Source organism: Giraffa tippelskirchi, chromosome 11 (genome assembly GCF_054371585.1).
Source record: "Giraffa tippelskirchi isolate mGirTip1 chromosome 11, T2T-mGirTip1v1.2.pri, whole genome shotgun sequence".
Taxonomy (NCBI): domain Eukaryota; kingdom Metazoa; phylum Chordata; class Mammalia; order Artiodactyla; family Giraffidae; genus Giraffa; species Giraffa tippelskirchi.
This window is the reverse complement of record NC_137285.1, coordinates 58,114,767-58,135,196: the sequence shown is the minus strand read 5'-3', so window position 1 is coordinate 58,135,196 and position 20,430 is coordinate 58,114,767. Positions and strand designations below refer to the sequence as shown.

Here is a 20,430-nt window from a genome sequence, read left to right as displayed (position 1 = left end):
CCTCCCAGGAAGCGAATTAGTTGAACCAAAAGCTAGATCATCTAGATTGGGATTAGGAACTTACTCTTGATGCCTTATTTGTCCCTTTCTTTATTTTAAAAATTAAATCACCAAGGACAATAATAATATCGATATTTTACCGACAATAATAATATCGATATTTTACCACCGAGTTAATACATGTTCATTTGTCATTGTTTCAGATCTGTCTTTAAATTATTAAATGCAAAGTGTCACAGTTGAAGTTCAAGTCCTATTTGAATCCCTCCCCCTCACTCTAGCTTTTGCAGAGACAGTTGAAGTCAAGAACGTCATACGTATTGTCTACCCATATTTTTATCCTCCACACATATACATATGCATACATTTAACAATTTTACAGAAATGGAATCTCGCCCTTGCACAGTATCTTAACAATTTGTGAGCTCCATGTGTGATGATGCATTTGATTTAGTTCTTTCCACTTTCATTATTTTATGTATTCTGTGGCTTATCTGCCTGTACTGGGCATTGAGGTTGTTTCTGCTGCAAAGACCAGTTTTGTAAATGTCTCCTTACAAAGACATGTCTCCTTATATGAGCAGAGATTTCTGTAGGATAGACAACTGGAAGTAGAATTTCTGGGTAACGGAGAATGTGTGTATCTTGAATTTTCCAAGTCTTTCATGATGTGGGGCAGTGTATTTATACTGACTGACATTGTCAACAGTGTGTGTACAGTCCTGGTCTCCTCACTTCCTTGTTGACACTTTGTATTGTGAGTAGGAAATAGCATCTCATTTGTAGTTTGTGAATCTCTCCATAACTAGTGAGGTTAGCATATTTTCCTAGGTATATCAGACTGAGTTTCCTCTTCTGTAGATTGCTATTTGTTTCCTGTTTACCCAGATTTCTTTTGGCTAGTCTTCTGTATTTTGATTATAAAAGTGATTCTTCTGTACATTAACCCTTTGGTTTTGTAAGTTGAAAATATGAACTTGCAGTCGATGACCTGTGCTTTAATCATCTTATGGCATTCTTTTTTCATGCAAATGCTTTACATTTTGATGCAAAATTTCATTTTTTCCTCAAGGTTTTGCTTTATCTGCCTTAGCCAAGAAATCCTTCCCTAACCTACATTCATAAAAATATTTTCTAATATGTGCTTTGTGCAATATTTCTGTTTTAAGTCTCAAAACTTGTCATGTAGTAATAGACAGAAGAATTTATTTTTCAGAAATGTGGTTATTCTAGGAAATATTCCATGGCCATCACTATCCTCTAAAATAATTTTCACAGCAAGAAGGATAATTTCCTACTATATTTAAGGAGCTAACAACATAAAACACTTACTCACTGACTTACCAAGAGCAACAGCTACATGGCTATTTAGAATTTTTTTCAATAAATACAAGGTAAAACATAGAAGTCAGGACTGTGTTTATTTCTGATTTGGTTTGAAGGTTCAAATATTTGTGAAAATAATACATGGGTGTGGGAAGCTGAAATAGAGGAAACTTCTACTTTTGATGATCCCAGTTCAGTATAGATTTGGATCATTATCTTAAATTACTTGGGAAATGAACATAAAGGCAACACAGACTGGAAAAGCACAAATGTTGTAAATATGGGCTCTCTTCTCTCAATATACCCTGTCACCTGATGGAGGGTAGAGGTGGCCAGGAGCTCTTTGGGCATGACCCCTAATTCAGACAACTTACATTCACAGTGAGGTGGCCTGGGTCAGAGAGGGGAGCTCTGTCACAGACTCAAATTTTAAAAATTACTCGTTTTTAGAAACCGTAAGTAAAAGAATGTTCATAAGACTGAAAAGCACTGGCAATTGAGTTTTCAAGGCTACAGTTGGTGTTGCTGTCATAAGACTCTCAGACGAACCTGTTTTTCCTTCCTAAGAAAGGAAGGAACATGTCTTTTTAGACCATCTTTCTCTACTTCTCTTGTTTCTGCGTCTCTCTTCAATTTAAATTACCGATAGACACTGCCTGCATTTTATCATCGAAGGGCTAAATCTGAATCCCCAAACTGTGACTACTTAGCCAAGAAGCAAGTTAGAATTCCAGCTTGATCGTTTTTTTTTTAAATTTCACTTATATATTCTAACACAAATGCAGCCTTCTGAAATTGAACTCAGTTGAACTACACTTTTGGGAAGAAGTCAGTCTCAAGAAATCAAATGGTTCCACGTGAGGGATTCATGGCTTCCTTGGCAGTAAGATTGGCATCACTGCACCCTCCTGCCCACACTGCCTTCAGACACCCCTGCCTGCAGTGTTGCCCGGGGACCCGCCCAGCTGCCTTGTGCAGGGTCTCTGTGGCGACACCTAGAGACAGCTGTGCTGCGTCGCTGTTGGGAGATACTTTTACCAGGCTGCATAGACTGTGAGACCTGGATCACACAGTAAATGTGGAATTGGGCTGACAACATCGCTCTGACAGACTCTAAAAAAAACCCTTTCTTGTTTATGCTGTCTTCCTCATTAAAATGAGCGGAGGTTTTAGAATTGTATGACTTTCTGCCTTGGCGTGAGTGGCTTTCCAAACTCCTGCTTGGGAAGTTGGCAGAGTCAGCAAGAGCCTTGGGATTCTTGCTGTGTGCTTGCAAAGGAGGCAAGGTGAGGGAAAAGAGATGATGTATTCCTGCAACACCAAAGACTCTGCTTGTTTAATCGTTAATCTTAGAGCTTATTTTGGATCTGGATGCAGATGGTAACCTCCGTAAGTGTCTCATGACGTGATGGTGCCTCAAGACAACATAGGAGGACTACACTGTCCAAACGGTTGGAGGATGGGTCTCAATGGCATTGTGTCGAGTTTTTTGGTTTTTTTTTTTAAAGGAAAAAACAAAAGTAGGACGTAGAGCAGTACAGATGATGCCTTTTGTATAAAAATTTTAAAGCATATAGGATCCGCCATTTATTATTCATATGTGTGTGTTTCATAGTGAAGTATAAACATCTGGGACAAAAACTAGCCTTTCATTGGTGCTTGCTCTTAGAGAAAGAGGGACGCATAGAGACATCACCCTTGTCTGTAATGCTTTCATTTTATATTTGGAAAAGATCTGAGATGGGTTTCATTAATGTTAATATCTTAAAAATAAAGGTGGTAGGTCTATAAGCATTTTGTTACATGTTTATATTCTTGCTTCTACTTTTCTGTATTTGGATCCCCCCCCCCCCCATTAACCACCACCACAAAACGTGATGAGAAGCTACTGATAACCATGCCCCTAAACAAAACTCTCTGGGACCTGCTGCTGCTAAGTCACTTCTGTCGTGTCTGACTCTGTGCGACCCCATAGTCGGCAGCCCCCCAGGCTCCCCCGTCCCTGGGATTCTCCGGGCCAGAACACTGGAGTGGGTTGCCTGCTTCTCCAATGCATGCATGCATGCTAAGCTCTGGGACCTAGAACTAAAGAATTTCTTTGATTCCTTGTTTGGGCTGTGGAAAAGAGACATCTGCTGTGACCAGCCGAAAGGAGAGAAATGAGCTGTTGCCAAAACTAAGAGTATGTAGTTGGGACGTGAAAAGAAACTGTACTTCAGGCCCCCAAATTGTGTCAAGGTGTCGTTGACTTGAGCGCTGGAACCCTGAAGAGTATCCGAGGCGTCCTTGCAGCGCTGGCTTGTGGCTTTGCTGGCTGTATGTGTTCTGTATCTCTGGGAACTCTGGCGGTGAGCTGCAGAGCACACCTTGTCACTGCTTCTGGCCGAATGGCATGTGACACTACTGTGCTCTGTGGGCACAGAAGTGATAGAAGCGTAACCTCCATTATTATAGGTGAGAATAAAACTTGGATGACCAGCCTGTAAGTACTCAATGCTTGGACTCAGTTTTCCCCTAGAGTCTGGATGGTCACGTTTACTTCTAGATAGGCAAGAAAAATCATTTCTTAGAGAGCGAAAGGTCTCCAACCAGGTAGGTAAGGTCACAAGACACTCGTTTGTATTTTAATTTTATTTCTGTTATCTTAAACTTGTGTTTAAACTTCTGCAATTAAACTCCCATGTGATTTTAAGAGTTCTCTGAATTTAAGTTTCTCAAAATTGGAAGCTTGTAAACTCCAGTTATTGTTCCACTAAAGTGGGGGATGTTGTGAACTCCAGGATGTGAGAGAATCTGATTTATCTTGCAGAGGATGGTCTGGCTTTTTGGTGCATCCTGTGTCCCTGGGCTCAATTTCACAATGGACTTTTATTGTAGATTTTATTAGTAGATCATTTAAAGACTTTGGTTTATTGGAAGCACAGGTCACCTGATTTGGAAAACCATGGGTGAGAAACAGCTGGGTGGTTTAGATGAGCTTAGTTCCAGAAGCAATTCTGTTATTGCTTATATTTAATAATAACAGGAAATTTACACATACAAGATTATTATATTTTCTAAGACCTCTGACAAGATTTTTGAACTGGACAACCCATAGATTGAGAAATGAATAAACAAGTTGTTCTTTAAACAGTTGTCTTAAACATAAGTTGTTCTTTAAAGAGTTTTCTTTTCCTTTATGTTAACAATACAGTAGCCCTTTAAAAGTATCTAATTTTTTACTGTTTATTGGAGGATAGTTGCTTTACAGTTTTGTGTTGGTTTCTGCCATACATCAACATGTATCAGCCATAGGTATACATAAGTCCCCTCCCTCTCAAAACTCCCTCCAAGCTCCCATCCCACCCCACCCCTCTAGGTTGTCACAGAGCACCAAGTTGAGCTCCCTGCATCATATAGCGAATTCCCACTGGCTCTCTGTTTTACATATCGTAATATATATGTTTCAATGCTACCCTCTCAATTCATCCCACCCTCTCCTTCCCTCATTGTGTCTCCAAGTCTGTTCTCTATGTCTGCATCTCTACTTCTTCCCTACAAATAGGTTTATCAGTACCATTTTTCTAGATTCCATCTATATGTACTAATATGCAATACTTGTTTTTCTCTAGACTTCACTCTGTGACAGCCTCTAGGTTCATCATCTTCACTAGAACTGACTCGAATTTGTTTCTTTTTGTGACTGAATGATATTCCACCATATATATGTACTAAAACTTCCTTTTTTGGTATTTTTCTCTTTTTTATTATTCTTTAAAAAATTTATTTTCTAATTAGAGGAAAATTGCTTTCCAGTGTTGTGTTGGTTTCCGCCGTATAACAGTGTGAATCAGCCGTAGGTATACATATATCCCTTCCCACTTGAGCCTCCCTCCCCTCCTGCTTCAGATCATCACAGAGCACCATGCTTGGCTCCCTGTGTTTATAGCAGCTTCTCACCAGTTATCTGTTTTACACATGGTAGTTATGCATGTTGATGCTATATTCTGTGTTCGTCCCACTCTCTCCTTCCCCCACTTTGTCCAGAAGTCTTATCTCTAGGTCTCCATTCCTTCCCTGCAAATAGGTTCATGAGTACCATTTTCTAGATTCCAGATATATGCGTTAATATATATTTGTTTTTCTTTCTCTGACTTAACTTCACTCAGTGTAATAGGCTCTAGGTTTATCCACCTCACTAGAACGGACTCAAATTCATTCTTTTTTCTGGCTGATTAATATCCCATTATATATATGTACCACAATTTCTGTATCTATTCATCTGCTGAGGGACATCTAGGTTAATTCCATGTCCTGGCTATTGTGCATACTGCTGCAATGAACATTGGGGTTATGTGTGGTTTTTTCAATTAAAAATGAATATGCCCGGGTTTTCTCAGGGAATATGCCCAGTAGTGAGATTGCTGGGTCATGTGGTAGTTTTATTCCTACTTTATTAAGGAATCTCTCTACTGTTCTCCATAGTGGCTATAACAATTTAAATTCCCACCATCACTGCAGTAGGAGTCCCTTTTCTCCACATCCTCTCCAGCATTTACTGTTTGTAGTTTTGTTTTGTTTTTTGATGATGGCCATTTTATTGGTGCGAGGTGATACCTCATTGTAGTTTTGATTTGCATTTCTCTAGTAATGAGCAATATTGAGCATCTTTTCATATGTTTATTGGCCAGCTGTACGTCTTCTTTGGAGAAATGTCTGTTTAGGTCTTCTGCCTATTTGATCAGGCTATTTGTTTTTCTGATATTGAACTGTATGGCCTTCTATATTTTAGAGAGTAATCTTTAGTCAGTTGCTTCGTTTTCAGTTGTTTTCCTCTTGTTTGTGGTTTCCTTTGCTGTGCAAAAGCTTTTAAGTTTAATTAGGTCTCATTTGTTTACTTTTGTTTTTATTTCCATTTCTCTGGGAGATGGGTCATAGAGGATCTTGCTGTGATTTATGTCAAAGAGTGTTCCGTCTATGCTTTCCTCTAAGAGTTTTATAATTTCTGGTCTTATATTTAGGTCCTTAATCCATTTTGAGTTTATCTTTATGGTGTTAAGAAGTTTTCTCATTTCACTCTTTTACATGTAGCTGTCTAGTTTTCCCAGCATCACTTATTGAAGAGACTGTCTTTTTTTCCATTGTATATTCCTGCCTCCTTTTGTCAAAGATGAAGTGCCCATAGGTGTGTTGGTTTATCTCTGGGCTTTCAGTCTTGTACCATTGGTCTATATTTCTGTTTTTGTGTCTTGATGATTGTAGTTCTGTAGTATACTTTGAAGTCAGGAAGGTTAATTCCTCCAGCTCTGTTTTTCTTTCTCAGGATTGCTTTTGCTATTCAGGGTCTTCTGTGTTTCCATACGAATTGTGAAATTTTTTGTTCTAGTTCTGTGAAAAATACCATTGGTAGTTTGATAGGAATTGCTTTGGATAGTATAGTTAATTTTCACAATATTGATTTCTTTCAAATACAAGAACATGGTACATCTCTCCATCTGTTTGTGTCATTGATTTCTTTCATCATTGACTTACAGTTTTCTGCATACATGTCTTTTGCCTCTTAAGGTAGATTTATTCCAGTATTTTATTCTTTGTGTTGCAAGGGTGAATGGGATTATTTTCCTAATTTCTGTTTCTGAATTTTCATTGTTAGTGTACAGGAATGCAAGGGATTTCTGTGTGTTAATTTTATACCCTGTAACTTCATTCATTGCTGATTAGCTTTAATAATTTTCTGGTGACATTTTTAGGGTTTTCTATGTATACTATCATGTCATCTGCACACAGTGAAAATTTTACTTCTTTTCCGATCTGAATTTCTTTTATTTCTTTATCTTCATTGATTTCCGTGGCTAAGACATTCAAAACCATGGTGAAGCATAGTGCTGAGAGTGGACACCCTTTCTTGTTCCTGATCTTAAAGGAAATGCTTTCAGTGTTTCACCATTGAGAATGTTTGCTATAGTTTTGTCATATATGGCCTTTATTATGTTGAGATAGGTTCCTTCTCTGCACATTTTTGAAGAGGTTTTTTTTTTTTATTATAAATAGGTGTTGAATTTTGTTGAAAGCTTTTTCTGCATCTGTTGAGATTATCATATGATTTTTAGCTTTCATTTGGTTAATGTGGTGTATCACATTGTTTGATTTGCATATATTAAAGAATCCTTGCATAAACCCAACTTGATCATGGTATATGATCCTTTTAATGTGTTGTTGAATTCTGCTTGCTAGAATTTTGTTGAGGATTTTTGCATCTGTGTTCATCAGTGTATTGGTCTGTAATTTTCTTTTTCTGTGATTTCTTTGTCTGATTTTGGTGATGGTGGTCTCGTGGAATGAGTTTGAAAGTATTCCTCTGAAATTTTTTGGAAGAGTTTGAGGAGGGTAGGTATTAGCTCTTCTCTAAACATTTGATGCCACTCACCTGTGAAGCCATTTGGCCCTGGCTTTTGTTTTTTGGGAGATTTTTGATCCTCGTGTTGATTTCAGTGCTTGTGATTGACTTGTCTATAATTTCTGTTTCTTTCTGGTTCAGTCTTGGAAGGTTGAACTTTTCTAAGTATCTGTCCATTTGTTCCAGGTTTTCCATTTTATTGGCATGTAGTTGCTTGTAATAGTCTCTTGTGATCCTTTGTATTTCCCTGTTGTGTGTTGTAACCTCTCTCTTTTCATTTCTAATTTTGTTGATTTGAGTCTTCTCCGTTTTTGTCTTGATGAGTCTGACAAATGGTTTGTCAATTTAGTTTATCTTCTCAAAGACACAGCTTTTGGTTTTATTGATCTTTGCTATTTCTTCCTTTATTTTGTTTTCATTTATTTCTGATCTGATCTTTCTGATTTCTTTTCTTCTACTAACTTTGGGACTTTTTTGTTCTTTTTCCAGTTGCTTTCGGTGTAAGGTTAGGTTGTCTACCCAATGTTTTTCTTGTTTCTTGAGATAGGATTTTATTGCTATAGATATCCCTCTTAGAACTGCTTCTGCTGCATCCCATAGGTTTTGAGTTGTGTTTTCATTGTCACTTGTTTGTGTTTTTCTATTTCCCCTTTCATTTCTTCAGTAACCTTTTGGTTATTTATAAACATGTTGTTTAATCTTCTTGTGTTTGTGGATTTTTTTTTAACAGTTTTTTTTTCCCCTGTAACTGATATCTAATCTCATCGGATTAGGGTCAGAATAGATGCTTGATACAATTTCAATTTTTTAAAATTTACCAAGGCTTGATTTGTGAGCCAAGATGTGATCTATCCTGGAGAATATTCTGCGTGCACCTGAGAATGTATTCTTCTGCATTTGTGTGGAATGTCCTGACAATATCAATTAGGTTCCTCTGGTCTAATGTGTCATTTAAGGTTTGTGTTTCTTTGTTAATTTTTTTTTTTGATTATCTGTCCATTGATGTAAGTGGGGTGTTAAAATCCCCTACTATTACTGTGTTACTGTCAATTTCCCCTTTTCTGTCTGTTAGTGTTTGCCTTATGTATTGAGGTGCTCCTATGTTGGGTGCATAAATATTTACAGTTGTTATGTCTTCTTCCTGGATTGAGCCCTTGATCATTATGTACTGTCCTTTCTCATATTTTGTAATATTCTTTATTTTAAGGTCTATTTTGTCTGTTATGAGAATTGCTGCTCTGACTTTCTTTGAGTCTCAGTTTACATGGAGTATCTTATCTCACACTCTCACTTTCAGTCTGGATGTGTCTCTAGGTCTGAAGTGGGTCTCTTTTAAACAGCATATATATGGGTCTTATTTTTGGATCTGTCAGCCAGTCTGTGTCTTTTGGTTGGAGTGTTTATTTCATTTACATTTAAAGTAATTATTGGTATGTATGTTCCTGTTGGCAAAAATACCTACATTTTGATGTGACTTTTACTTGATAGTTTTATTTAAAAAAAACACGTGAAATGCTAGCTTATGGAATTTATCTTCAAGTTTTTTAAAAGATAGGATTTAAAGGCTTTTATTTGCATTGTCATTTAGAATCATAATATCCTTTTGTCATTGATTATAGTATCACTCTTAAACCCGCTATTATATAAAGGAGAATTTTTAGCAAAGAGAAAGTATGTTTTCCTTAAATTCCAAAGGAAAGAAAGAAAGTGAAAGTGAAGTCGCTCAGTCGTGTCTGACTCTTTGTGATCCCATGGACTGTAGCCCACCAGGCTCCTCCATCCATGGAATTCTCCAGGCAAGAATACTGGAGTGGGTTGCCATTTCCTCCTCCAGGGGATCTCCCCGACCAAGGGATCGAACCCAGGTCTCCCGCATTGCAGCCAGATGCTTTACCCTCTGAGCCACCAGGAAAATCACTGGTAAAAACAGACTATAGAAGGATGGGAGTAGGTGAAATGGGTGAAAGAGGTCAAACAGTACAAACTTCCTGTCATAAAATAACTGAGTTCTGAGGATGTAATGTATAGCATGGTGTCTATAGTTGATAACACTATAGTTATATTTGAAAGTTGCTAAGAGAGAAGATCTTAAAAGTTCTCATCATAGGAACAAGAATTTTTTAATTATGTAAGGTAATGGGTGTTAACTAGATTTATTCTGGTGATCATTTTGCAATGTGTACAAATGTATTTTACACCTGAAACTAATACAGTGCTTTTTTGTCAGTCTATTTCTGTTTTTAAAAAACAGAATTTAGGATTAAGTAAGTTACTTGCCTTAGAACATTTTACTGTGAATTTATTTAAGCTATGATAGTTGAAAGAACCACCTAGATAATCACATCTTTATATAAAGTTTCCATACAAAATTTCAATTTTACTAATATATATTTTCAGTTTCAATATTTTGTCATCTTAATTTACAAATAACCAAGCTAGAAACTGACTTATTGACTTAATAATCAGGAGCAATTTTTAGGTAATTCTTTGGAAGATAAAAATAGCTGTTAAAATGTACTTACTATAACTGGAGAAGTATTTGGTCTAAATGCTGGAGTCTCAGTTTAGCACTTTTGACAAAAATAACATTGTGGCAATGAAAACAAGGACTAAGGCTAGCAGATAAATACTTGCCAGTGCACGGTGACCCCTGAAGATGGCAACATATGGATTACTGGAATTAGGCTGTGACTAGATGACAGTTCTAAACAGTTCATGGTTTATACTAAGGAAAAACACTGACAATTTTTGTCAGAAAGAGAAAATATAAATGGCTAATAAACACATGAAAAGTTGTTTTATCTTACCACTAGGGAAATATAAATTGAAACACTAAGCGTCTATTGCTTGCTTTCCATATTGCTAAAAATTTTAAATAAATTGTATTTTTTGAAATGAGTGATACACATATGCTTCCAATGAGATTACAAATTGGGATGTCTTTTCTGGAAAGCTGTTTGGCAATATGTTAATAGCCTTGTTTGTTTACCCTTTGACTCATTATCCCCACTTCTAGGAAACTATCCTTAGGGAAGAATGAGAAATGTGGAAAATACTTATAGTGATTTATTGCAGTATTAGCATGACCAAGAAAACAACTAATAGGGGACTTTGTCAACAAAGTTTGGTACATTCCTATTATTTGGGACTTTATAGCTATAAATATTTTAAGTATTTTCCAATAACTTTCAAGAACACAGAAAATAATGAAAAAGCAGAGTTTAAAATAATCTATATAGCATGACCTTTTCATATATCCATATAGGTAAAATATACATTCTTAGTTTTATTCATAGATGAAATACACTAATTATTTCTCTGGGTGGTGATATATTATGAATGATTTCATTTTTCCTAACTTTTTATATTCTCTATTATCTACAATTAATGTATTATTTCTCTTTTTATAGGACAGGAATGTACTCCTGTACATTTTATTTGTTTATTTATTTTTATAGTGATACCTTTTTAAATTTATTTTATTTTTGGCTCTGCTGGGTTTTTGCTGTCATGTGGGCTTTTCTCTGGTTGCAGCAAGTGGGGGCCACCCTCCCGCTACAGTGCACGAGTCTTTCACTGCAGTGGCCTTTCCTGCTGCAGAGCACAGGCTCCAGAGTGCATGGGTCTCAGTAACTGCAGCACATGGGCTCAGTAGTTGCAGCTCCTGAGCTCTAGAGCACAGGCTCAGTCACTATGACACACACGCCCAGCTACTTCACAGCATGTGGGATCTTCCTGGACCAGGGATCGAACCCTTGTCTTCTGCACTGTCAGGTGGATTCTTTACCACTGAGCCACCAGGGAAGCTCCAGTCTATTGTTTTTATAATCAGAAAGTTACAACAGCTTCCCTTTTATTTATTTAAATTTTTTTTCAATTGAAGTATAGTTGATTTACAGTGTTAATTTCTGGAGTCCAGCAAAGTGATTTGCTTTTATATATATATATATATATTTTTTTTTTTTTCTCCTTATGGTTTATTATGCAATATAGAGTATAGGTCCCTGTGCTATACAGTAGGACCTTGTGCTTATCTATTTTATATGTAGTAGTCTGTTTCTCCTATGCCATGCTCCTAATGTATCCCTCCCCCTTTCTTCTTTTGTAAACATAAATTTGTTTTCTGTGTCTCTGAGTCTATTTCCGTATTGTAAATAAGTTCATTTGTGTCATATTTTAGATTACACATATATATATAAGTGATAGCATGTGGTATTTATCTCTTGACTTACTTCACTTAATATGATAATCTTTAGGTCTATCCATGTTGCTGCAAATGGCATTATTTCATTCTTTTTTATGGCTGAGTAGTATTCCATTGCAGAGAAGGCAATGGCAACCCACTCCAGTATTCTTGCCTGGAGAATCCCAGGGACAGAGAAGCCTGGTGGGCTGCCGTCTATGGGGTTGCACAGAGTTGGACATGACTGAAGCAGCTTAGCAGCAGCAGCAACAGTATTCCATTGAATATATGTGGCACATCTTCTTTATCCGTTCATCTGCCAGTGGACATTTAGATTGCTTCCGTGTCTTAGCTATTGTAAATAGTAACAGCTGCCCTTTTGTAAGCAAAGACAAACTATCTAGCATTTAGAAAAATATCCTTTGAATGGTAAACTTTTAATGGATGATTTGGTGATTTCAGTTGAGTATTAATTATTGAGTTTGATGCTATGGAGTATAAAGAGATATAGTATGATATCCATCTTCCAGGAGTTTAAAATATGAGAGAAGCAAGATAAAGCTCTGCTGAAAATCCTGCAAGTGCTCTGAGTTTTCAGAACCTACCCCTCTATATATATAGTTAAATGAAATAAGAGGATTTATAACCACCTGATAACCAGCAGTGATTAATAAAATATTAATTTGATTATTTAATTCATTGAGGCCCGGTTTGGCCCACCTGTGATTACATGTTACACCCTGCCACCCTCCCCTTTCCATATTCAGGTTAAAATATACAATATTTTTTTCCTTCAGGTATTGGGTCCCTGCCAGTTCATGTGTGACTGATGATAAAGGAACCTTCTTATTTTTTAGCTAAGGATATTAATTTGGCCACATGTTGGCTTGCCTGCTACTCAGCACAATAGCAAAAGGAGGGAGGTGGGAGGGAGGATTCTTCTAAGTATTTTTCTTATCTCAAAATTGTTGCCTTTTAATTTTCAGGAAGGCATTGCTGAGGGCCTGTCACCAAGTGGTTGGAATTCTCTTTATTTCAAATTTGCTAGCCAGGTATCTCAGTGGGTAAAGAATCTGCCTGCAATGCAGGAGACGCGGGTTCAATCCCTGGGTCGGGAATATCCCCTGGAGGAAGGCATGGCAACCCACTCCAGTATTCTTGCCTGGAGAATCCCATGAACAGAGGAGCCTGGCAGGCTACACACAGTCTATAGGGTTGCAAAGAGTCAGACATGACTGAAGCAACTGAGCATACATGCAGTCTACTATTAGTGTTAATATTCTAGATTGGACATTCTTCTAGTCATTAACAGTGGTGGGGCAAAGGATACTGCTCTTTTGTTGAAAGAAATGTGGCATTTTTTAATACTAAAATAGTTGAAAGAGCTGCTAACTAATGTAAAAATGCGATGGTGAACTAATGTCTTTAGAAGGATGTATTCCTAATGAAGTGGGACTTCTGTTAGATTTGAGTGATTTACAATTCATTTAGATTCATTATGTGCATATGCTTGCAAATCATATTCTAGAACTATGAAAAAAGATATTTGGCGTGCTTGCCAGTCTGGTGAGATCCTGTCTATCAGTGGTAATTTATGCAGACTTTAACACTGTTTTCTTTGCAGAATAAGCTGTTTAATGAATGGATCAATACAATTTCACAAAAGTAAACCATTCAGTCAAAACCAATTATATGGTTTGGGAGGCATGATAAAATCATTTTAATATGGGAAACTATATGAAAAGAGAGCTTTTTATGACCTCTCTATACAGTTTATGGCCATATACTTCGATTTGAAGACTTTATTTGGTTAAATAAAATATAATTGAGTGAACTCTGCATGTTACAGCATTTTTGTTGTTGTTGCTGATGAGCTATACTTCTCTTCGATTATAGATATCATCTTCCTAGCAGACATCTTTGACTTTGATTGCCATATGGTGTTGGGAATTGAAATTGCACTGACTTGTATTTGCATTCTGGTTCTGGATGGCTATTTGGCTTCCCTGGTGGCTGAGTGGTAAAGATTCCACCTGCCAGTGCAGGAGTCATGGATTTAACCCCTGGGTTGGGAAGATCCCTGGAGGAGGAAATGGCAACCCACTCCAGTGTTCTTGCCTGGGAAATCCCATTGTCAGAGGAGCCTGGTGGACTGTATAGTCCATGAGGTCACAAAGAGTCAGACACGACTGAGCACGCATGCACTTTGGATGGTTGTTAGTGCTGTGACCTTGGGAAAGTCATTAATTTCTGTAAGTGTCAATTTCTTCAGTTGTGAGAATCTACTTAATTCATTGGGATTGTGAAGAATAAATGAATAATATACACACAGTCCTTAGCACAATGCTTGGCACTTATGTCAGTGTTAACTCTGCAAACAGTTCCCATTATCAGGACACATATTTTTAACTACTTGGTATCACATTTTCTTAGACCAAAACACGTAAGTCCAATAATCATGCAACTTAAATTCACGTCTCTCTGAAACTGTCAACTCTCCAATTTCAACACTGAGATATGTATCTGTTTTGTGTTCTCCAGATCATGTATCCTGATGGTCAAGAAATTGAAAAAGTTTTTCCTTAACAATTTTTGCCTGCTATTGAGTTGTCTTATTTTAATATTCTTAGAATTTAATATTTGAAAAGTCCTGAATGTTAATATTTAGGATCATGTTGGTCAGGATCTCTCTTTCAGCCTTTATGGTGGCATCATATTGCCATTAAGATCAAAAGTGCAGACTTTCTGTAATGGCCTTTAAGATCCAGTCGAGCTCTCTTTTCTCCTGTCTTACTTTCTTTCTCACAGCACAAGTGTCTCTGGGCTGAATTTCTTCCAAGTTTTCCAACAGTGGGCAGTTTTCTCTCCATGCCTCTCAACCCCACAGCTGCCTTGCCCCTTACCTCATAGGACTTCAGGGCTCAGCATACCATTTCTTCATCAAGAAGGCATTCCAGGGGACTTCCCTGGTGGTACAGTAGTTAGGACTCTATGCTTCCAGTGCAAAGGGCGTGGGTTCAATCCCTGGTCAGAAAACATCCTGCATTCCCCCCGGCACAAGCATTCCAAACTCTGTGATCTTAAATTCCCCTTCTATGGGTTCTTACTGTTCTTCATACTTTTCTATCAAGTATACATTAATGCATTATCAGTATTGTGATTATTAGTGCTACTAGAAAGGACTGCTTTGTCATTTTGTACCATTTGTTTAACTGTCTTCCTGTGTAGAATGCATACCCACGCGAGACCGTGCTGTCTGTCTTGTTGATTCTTCTCTTACTGTGTTTAGCGTTTGAAAGTTGAAAACCTCGGAGGTGGAGAATAGTAGCAAGATCTGCTGGCAGTGGATGGGGCACTCAGCCCCTGGCAGGCAGATGCCGTGTGGGTGCTGTGCACACTGGTGCCTTGCTGCCTCCCCTTGTATGAAGCAGGAACTTCCCTTTAAAAACTTTCTCTAACTTACCATTAGAGACCTTGCATGTGTAAAATGGTTTGTAATAGCAAAGGGCTCTCAAATTTTTATAAATACAGAGCGTACAAACCTTGCTGGAAGTAGGCAGATTCCTCATAAAATCTAGTTATGACTGATTCAAGGACTAGTCAATATTTTGTTGCAGTGGGAATTTTCTTAAAACTTGGTAACTTCCAAAAGTGAAATCCCTTTGAAGATGGTGTGGTATATATTTACAATGGAATATTATTTGGCCATAAAAAAGAATGAAATCTTGCCATTTGTGACAACATAGATAGACCTAGAGAGTATTAAGGGAAATAAGTCAGAGAAAAATAATGAACGATTTTACTTATAGGTGGAGTCTAAAAGGCAACAGAAATGAACAAACAACAGCAGAAACAGAATTGTCGATACAAAGAACGAGCTAGTGGTTATCAGAGGAGAAAAGGGGTGGTAGTATAGGAGAAATGGTGAAGGGGGTTAAGAGGTACAAACTTCCAGCAGTAGAATAAGTTACGAGGATATAATGTATGGCATAGAGAGTAAAGTCAGTAATACTGGATTAACTTTGTATGGTAACAGATGATAAGCAGACTTATTGTGGTCAACATTTTGTAATGTGTAAAAACATCAAATCACTCTGTTGTACATCTGAAACTAATACAATATTTTAAGTCTTGATACTTCAATAAAAACTGTAAGTCCCTCACCAGTGAGGAGTGAGTGAAGTTTTTGTGCCTCTGTTATGAATGTCTGTAAGAAGAGTTGATGATTCTGGGGGTTGACAGATCTATCTTAACCTGCTCTCTTGGCTACTCCCAGTTGGAAAATATGAGATGGATTTGTGTGCTGCACATGTGTGCAGTTGGTGAAAGATTTGCAAGGTATTTTCTCTCGAGAGCTGGAGATAGAAAGGTGATGGCTGTAAATGATGCCCTTCCCATAGGCTTTTGGTGAGAATTGTTTATCTCTCTGTCAGAGGCATATTGCATATCAGATTATCATAAATATGATTTGTTATTTCCATGTACTGAATTTCCTTTAAGCAAAATAAGTCTGGTCTGGGTTTGGATATTATATGAGCAGAAGACAGCTTCTAAAACATTACTATCTTATTAGAAATTAATCTTCAAGAATATAAAATTCGGAAGTTAACAGTCCACTGACTTTGTACACTGAAATAATTTGCTAAAAGATCCAGTATATAAAGTTGCAACCATTTAGTTCCTCACATGCATTTTAGTTTTATAAGCTTAGAAGTTTCTGCTAAATACACACTTTTATTTCTTGTTATTTTAAGGCAGCTAAATTTGATTATAATTTTTTCCTTCAGGTAACATTCTGAGAAGCAAATATTACAAATAAATTGTGAATGTAAATGAAAAACATTACACAGACTTCCACCATTACCAAAAATATGCCCCTAAGTATATTTCCTCCTTTTTTATTATTTTTTTATGCTTTCGTATTATGTTTTTAAATCATTTTATCATTTTCCTTCCAAAAATTCATCAAGATCCATGTATATTAGTTTGAATTTGAATTTCTAGATGAGACGCTAGATCATAAGTGTTAGAAAATGAGTCCTTGAAATTAACAAGAGCATTACGATAGCATCATATTTATGCTGTGGCAAGAAATCTGAAATCTTTTCTGTTTGCTTTTTTGTGCACGTACGTTTCCCTCCACCCCACAACACACATACACACCCTTGTACCAAACAAAAAAACAAAGACTCTGGGAGCCTTGAGATAATCTTTGGCCAATAACAGAATTTTGACTGTTAAATATTAGTGTACCCCATTTAATAAATGGGTTCTGATTCCTTTTTGTGAATTTAAGTTCCATATGTCATATTTAAATTTTATTCAGAAGAATTTAATTTTTAAAATATTTAAAATCGTATGCTAAAGAAAAATGTTCTAATATAAAGAATCGTGACTCATTTGTGATTCACTGATTTATATAAATTTTTATAAACTTGCATCTTCCATTATTTTATGGAAGTGGTTTTTAAGCCTGAGCTATAAAATGAAGACAAATCAGACATGAATTTATACTTTACAAAATAATTCCAAGTCAAAAGCATCAGAGACACAGATTTTAGAAATCAGATATATTGAGTTTAAATTCTGACACAGCCTGAGCAAAGTATATAACTGCTTTCACTCTTGGATGTCCATCCAAGAAATGAGGATATTACTTACTGAAAAGAGTAGACAAATAAATATGTAAGTTTGTTGCAGAATGTGAAACTTTATAAATTTAACAAATTATCACTGGTCTCCTCTTGGTAAACAGTTCCCCTGGTATATGAGAAATAGAAAGTATATAAAGTATGTAAAAAATTTTGGATTCTGAAAGGATTTCAGAAAATATACCTTCATCTGAAGCATAAACGAGTTTTCAAAGGAAGTATGAAATGTGCTCCTAACTTTTAGAATCTTGAGCTTCTACTGGTATTTATTTTCTACTCTATATTATTTAGAGGGGATTCCCAGGAGGGATAGTGGTAAAGAATACACCTGCTAATGTAGGAGACTCAAGAGATGTGGGTTCCATACCTGGGTCAGGAAGATCCCTTGGAGAAGGAAATGGCAACCCACTCCAGTATTCTTGCCTGGAAAATTCCATGGACTGAGGAGCCTGGCAGGGTGCAGTCCATGGTGTTGCAAAGAGTTAGACACGACTGAGCATGCACACCCCTCATCAAGTCTAGTAAAAAGGTTATCTTATTTGCATGGCCTCATTTTTCCACCAATATCTGCCTCTGTTAAAAAAAAAAAAGTGTTTCCTGAAGAATGAGAGTAATTTGTAAAGAATATTCTGAAATAAAATTGAGTAACATTATATAGAGAGGGCAGGCATTGAAATCTGCTAGAAGTAGATATTTTCCTCCAAGTCGTGAGAAAATAGAACGTCTCCCTAAATTTCTATTTTCCTCTAGGCCTGATCACCTTCCTTTCAACAGTTGACTACTTTCTAATGGAAGATTTCCTTTTAAAGCCAGGAGGGATTTAGTCTGTAATAATGATATTATTACCCAATAAATGGAAAGCAGACCGTAACAATGAATAAAAAATTAAGAGCTAGTGAAATAGAGAGACCTCTTTCTATTTCCTTTTCAGCTTCCAGTATCTTATTTGGATCTAAAATAGTAATTTATTGAAACATACATTTGAAGCTTTATGGTAATATGAGAGAGGAAATGTAAGGATTTCATATTATACTCTTATTTTTTGTTTTTATTTCAATTTTGTGATTAAACTGAGTAATACCCATCTTTTCATTTAGGTTCCTCAAATGATTAAATACCCATTTTAAGTGCATTATTATAGAATACATTTTTAAAATATGTATATACGATTATGGACATATATATAGGTATGGTGTTGTTTAGTCACTAAGTCATGTCTGACTCTTTTGCAATCCTGTGGACTGAAGCCAGGCTCCTCTGTTCATGGGATTTCCCAGGCAAGAATACTGGAATGAGTAGTCATTCCCTTCACCAGGGGGTCTTCCCAACCCAGGGATCAAACCTACATCTCCTGCATTGACAGTCAGATATTTTACCACTCAGCCACCAGGGAAGCCCTCTATATATGTGTATATATACATACAAATGTATATAAAATAATGTGGGATTATATAGAGTAGAAACTTCCTTATTGCTCCATACTACCAAAAAACTACCCTCAAAATCAAAAGAGCCCCTATTTGGTATCATATCCTTTCAGAGATTTGTCGGTCCATTTAACAGTTACTTATTTTTTGCAACTACCATTTTTAATTCAACAGTAAAATTTGCACTTATTTCCATACCAGGAAAGCCTCAAAAACTTGTTTTGTTTCCCATTGTTTTTATGTCTCAGTCTTAAGACATTTATTTCTTTGTAAAATAAATATTTATTGACTACCTGTTGTTTGTCTGGTACTATGGACATAGGCCAGAGAAGGCAATGGCAACCCACTCCAATACTCTTGCCTGGAGAATCCCAGGGACGGGGGAGCCTGGTGGGCTGCCGTCTATGGGGTCACACAGTCGTTCACGACTGAAGCGACTTAGCAGCAGCATGGACATAGGAATGAACATGTAGCTCCCTGACCTCAAAACAGACTTACATAGTGAATTTTTGTGTGTCTGTACATGTAAATAGCATAAATATTGAAATACTTTCTAACTGCAAGTTTAACAAGTCTTAGACGTCCATTGAGTCTCAAGCCACTGTATTAGTCTCTGAGGTGCTTTGTTCCCAGATAATTCATGTGAAATTTATGTCTATCAGAAAACCTGACAGCTGGTGAATAGAGCTTATTGATTTGAATATAGCAAATAATACCCTGGCGAGATAGTTCATGTTCATATGTCATCTGCTATAATACAGATTACTGATGATGTTTTCCATATCAGATAGATAGTTTTGTTATTACCAGCTTTACCTTGACTAGCTCCTCCTCTTTCTCCTATCTCCAGTTATTCCTGGCTCAGAATAATTCAGTTCAGTTCAGTTGCTCAGTTGTGTCCGACTCTTTGCGACCCCATGGACTGCAGCACGCCAGGCCTCCCTGTCCATCACCAACTCCCGGAGTTTACTCAAACTCATGTCCATCGAGTTGGTGATGCCATCCAACCATCGCATCCTCTGTCATCCCCTTCTCCTCCCACCTTCAGTCTTTCCCAGCATCAGCGTCTTTTCAAATGAGTCAGTTTTTTTGCATCAGGTGACCAAAGTATTAGAGTTTCAGCTTCAGCATCAGTCCTTCCAGTGAATATTCAGGACTGATTTCCTTTAGGATGGACTGGTTGGATCTCCTTGTAGTCCAAGGGAGTTTCAAGAGTCTTCTCCAAACCACAGTTCAAAAGCATCAATTATTCCACATTCAGCTTTCTTTATAGTCCAACTCTCACATCCATACATGACTACTGGAGAAACCATAGCTTTGACTAGACAGACCTTTGTTGGCAAAGCGATGTCTCTGCTTTTTAATATGCTGTCTAGGTTTGTCATAGCTTTTCTTCCAAGGAGCAAGCATCTTTTAGTTTCATGGCTGCAGTCAGCATCTGCAGTGATTTTGGAGCTCAAAAATACA

General features: G+C 37.0%; 1 protein-coding gene and 2 long non-coding RNA genes across 3 annotated transcripts in view; 2 read left to right on the top strand and 1 right to left on the bottom strand.

Moving 5' to 3' along the window:
* Window positions 1-20,430, top strand: part of NR3C2 (nuclear receptor subfamily 3 group C member 2) — a 418,452-nt gene that overhangs the window by 34,529 nt on the left and 363,493 nt on the right.
* Window positions 8,302-17,072, top strand: LOC145527050 (uncharacterized). Its single transcript, XR_014069433.1, has 2 exons — window positions 8,302-9,460; window positions 13,068-17,072. It is a non-coding gene; the product is annotated as an uncharacterized LOC145527050 (long non-coding RNA).
* On the bottom strand, window positions 15,180-20,078 carry LOC145527048 (uncharacterized). The gene is made up of 4 exons (XR_014069431.1): window positions 19,878-20,078; window positions 18,027-18,770; window positions 15,835-17,481; window positions 15,180-15,427 (listed from the first exon to the last, which is right to left on the bottom strand). It is a non-coding gene; the product is annotated as an uncharacterized LOC145527048 (long non-coding RNA).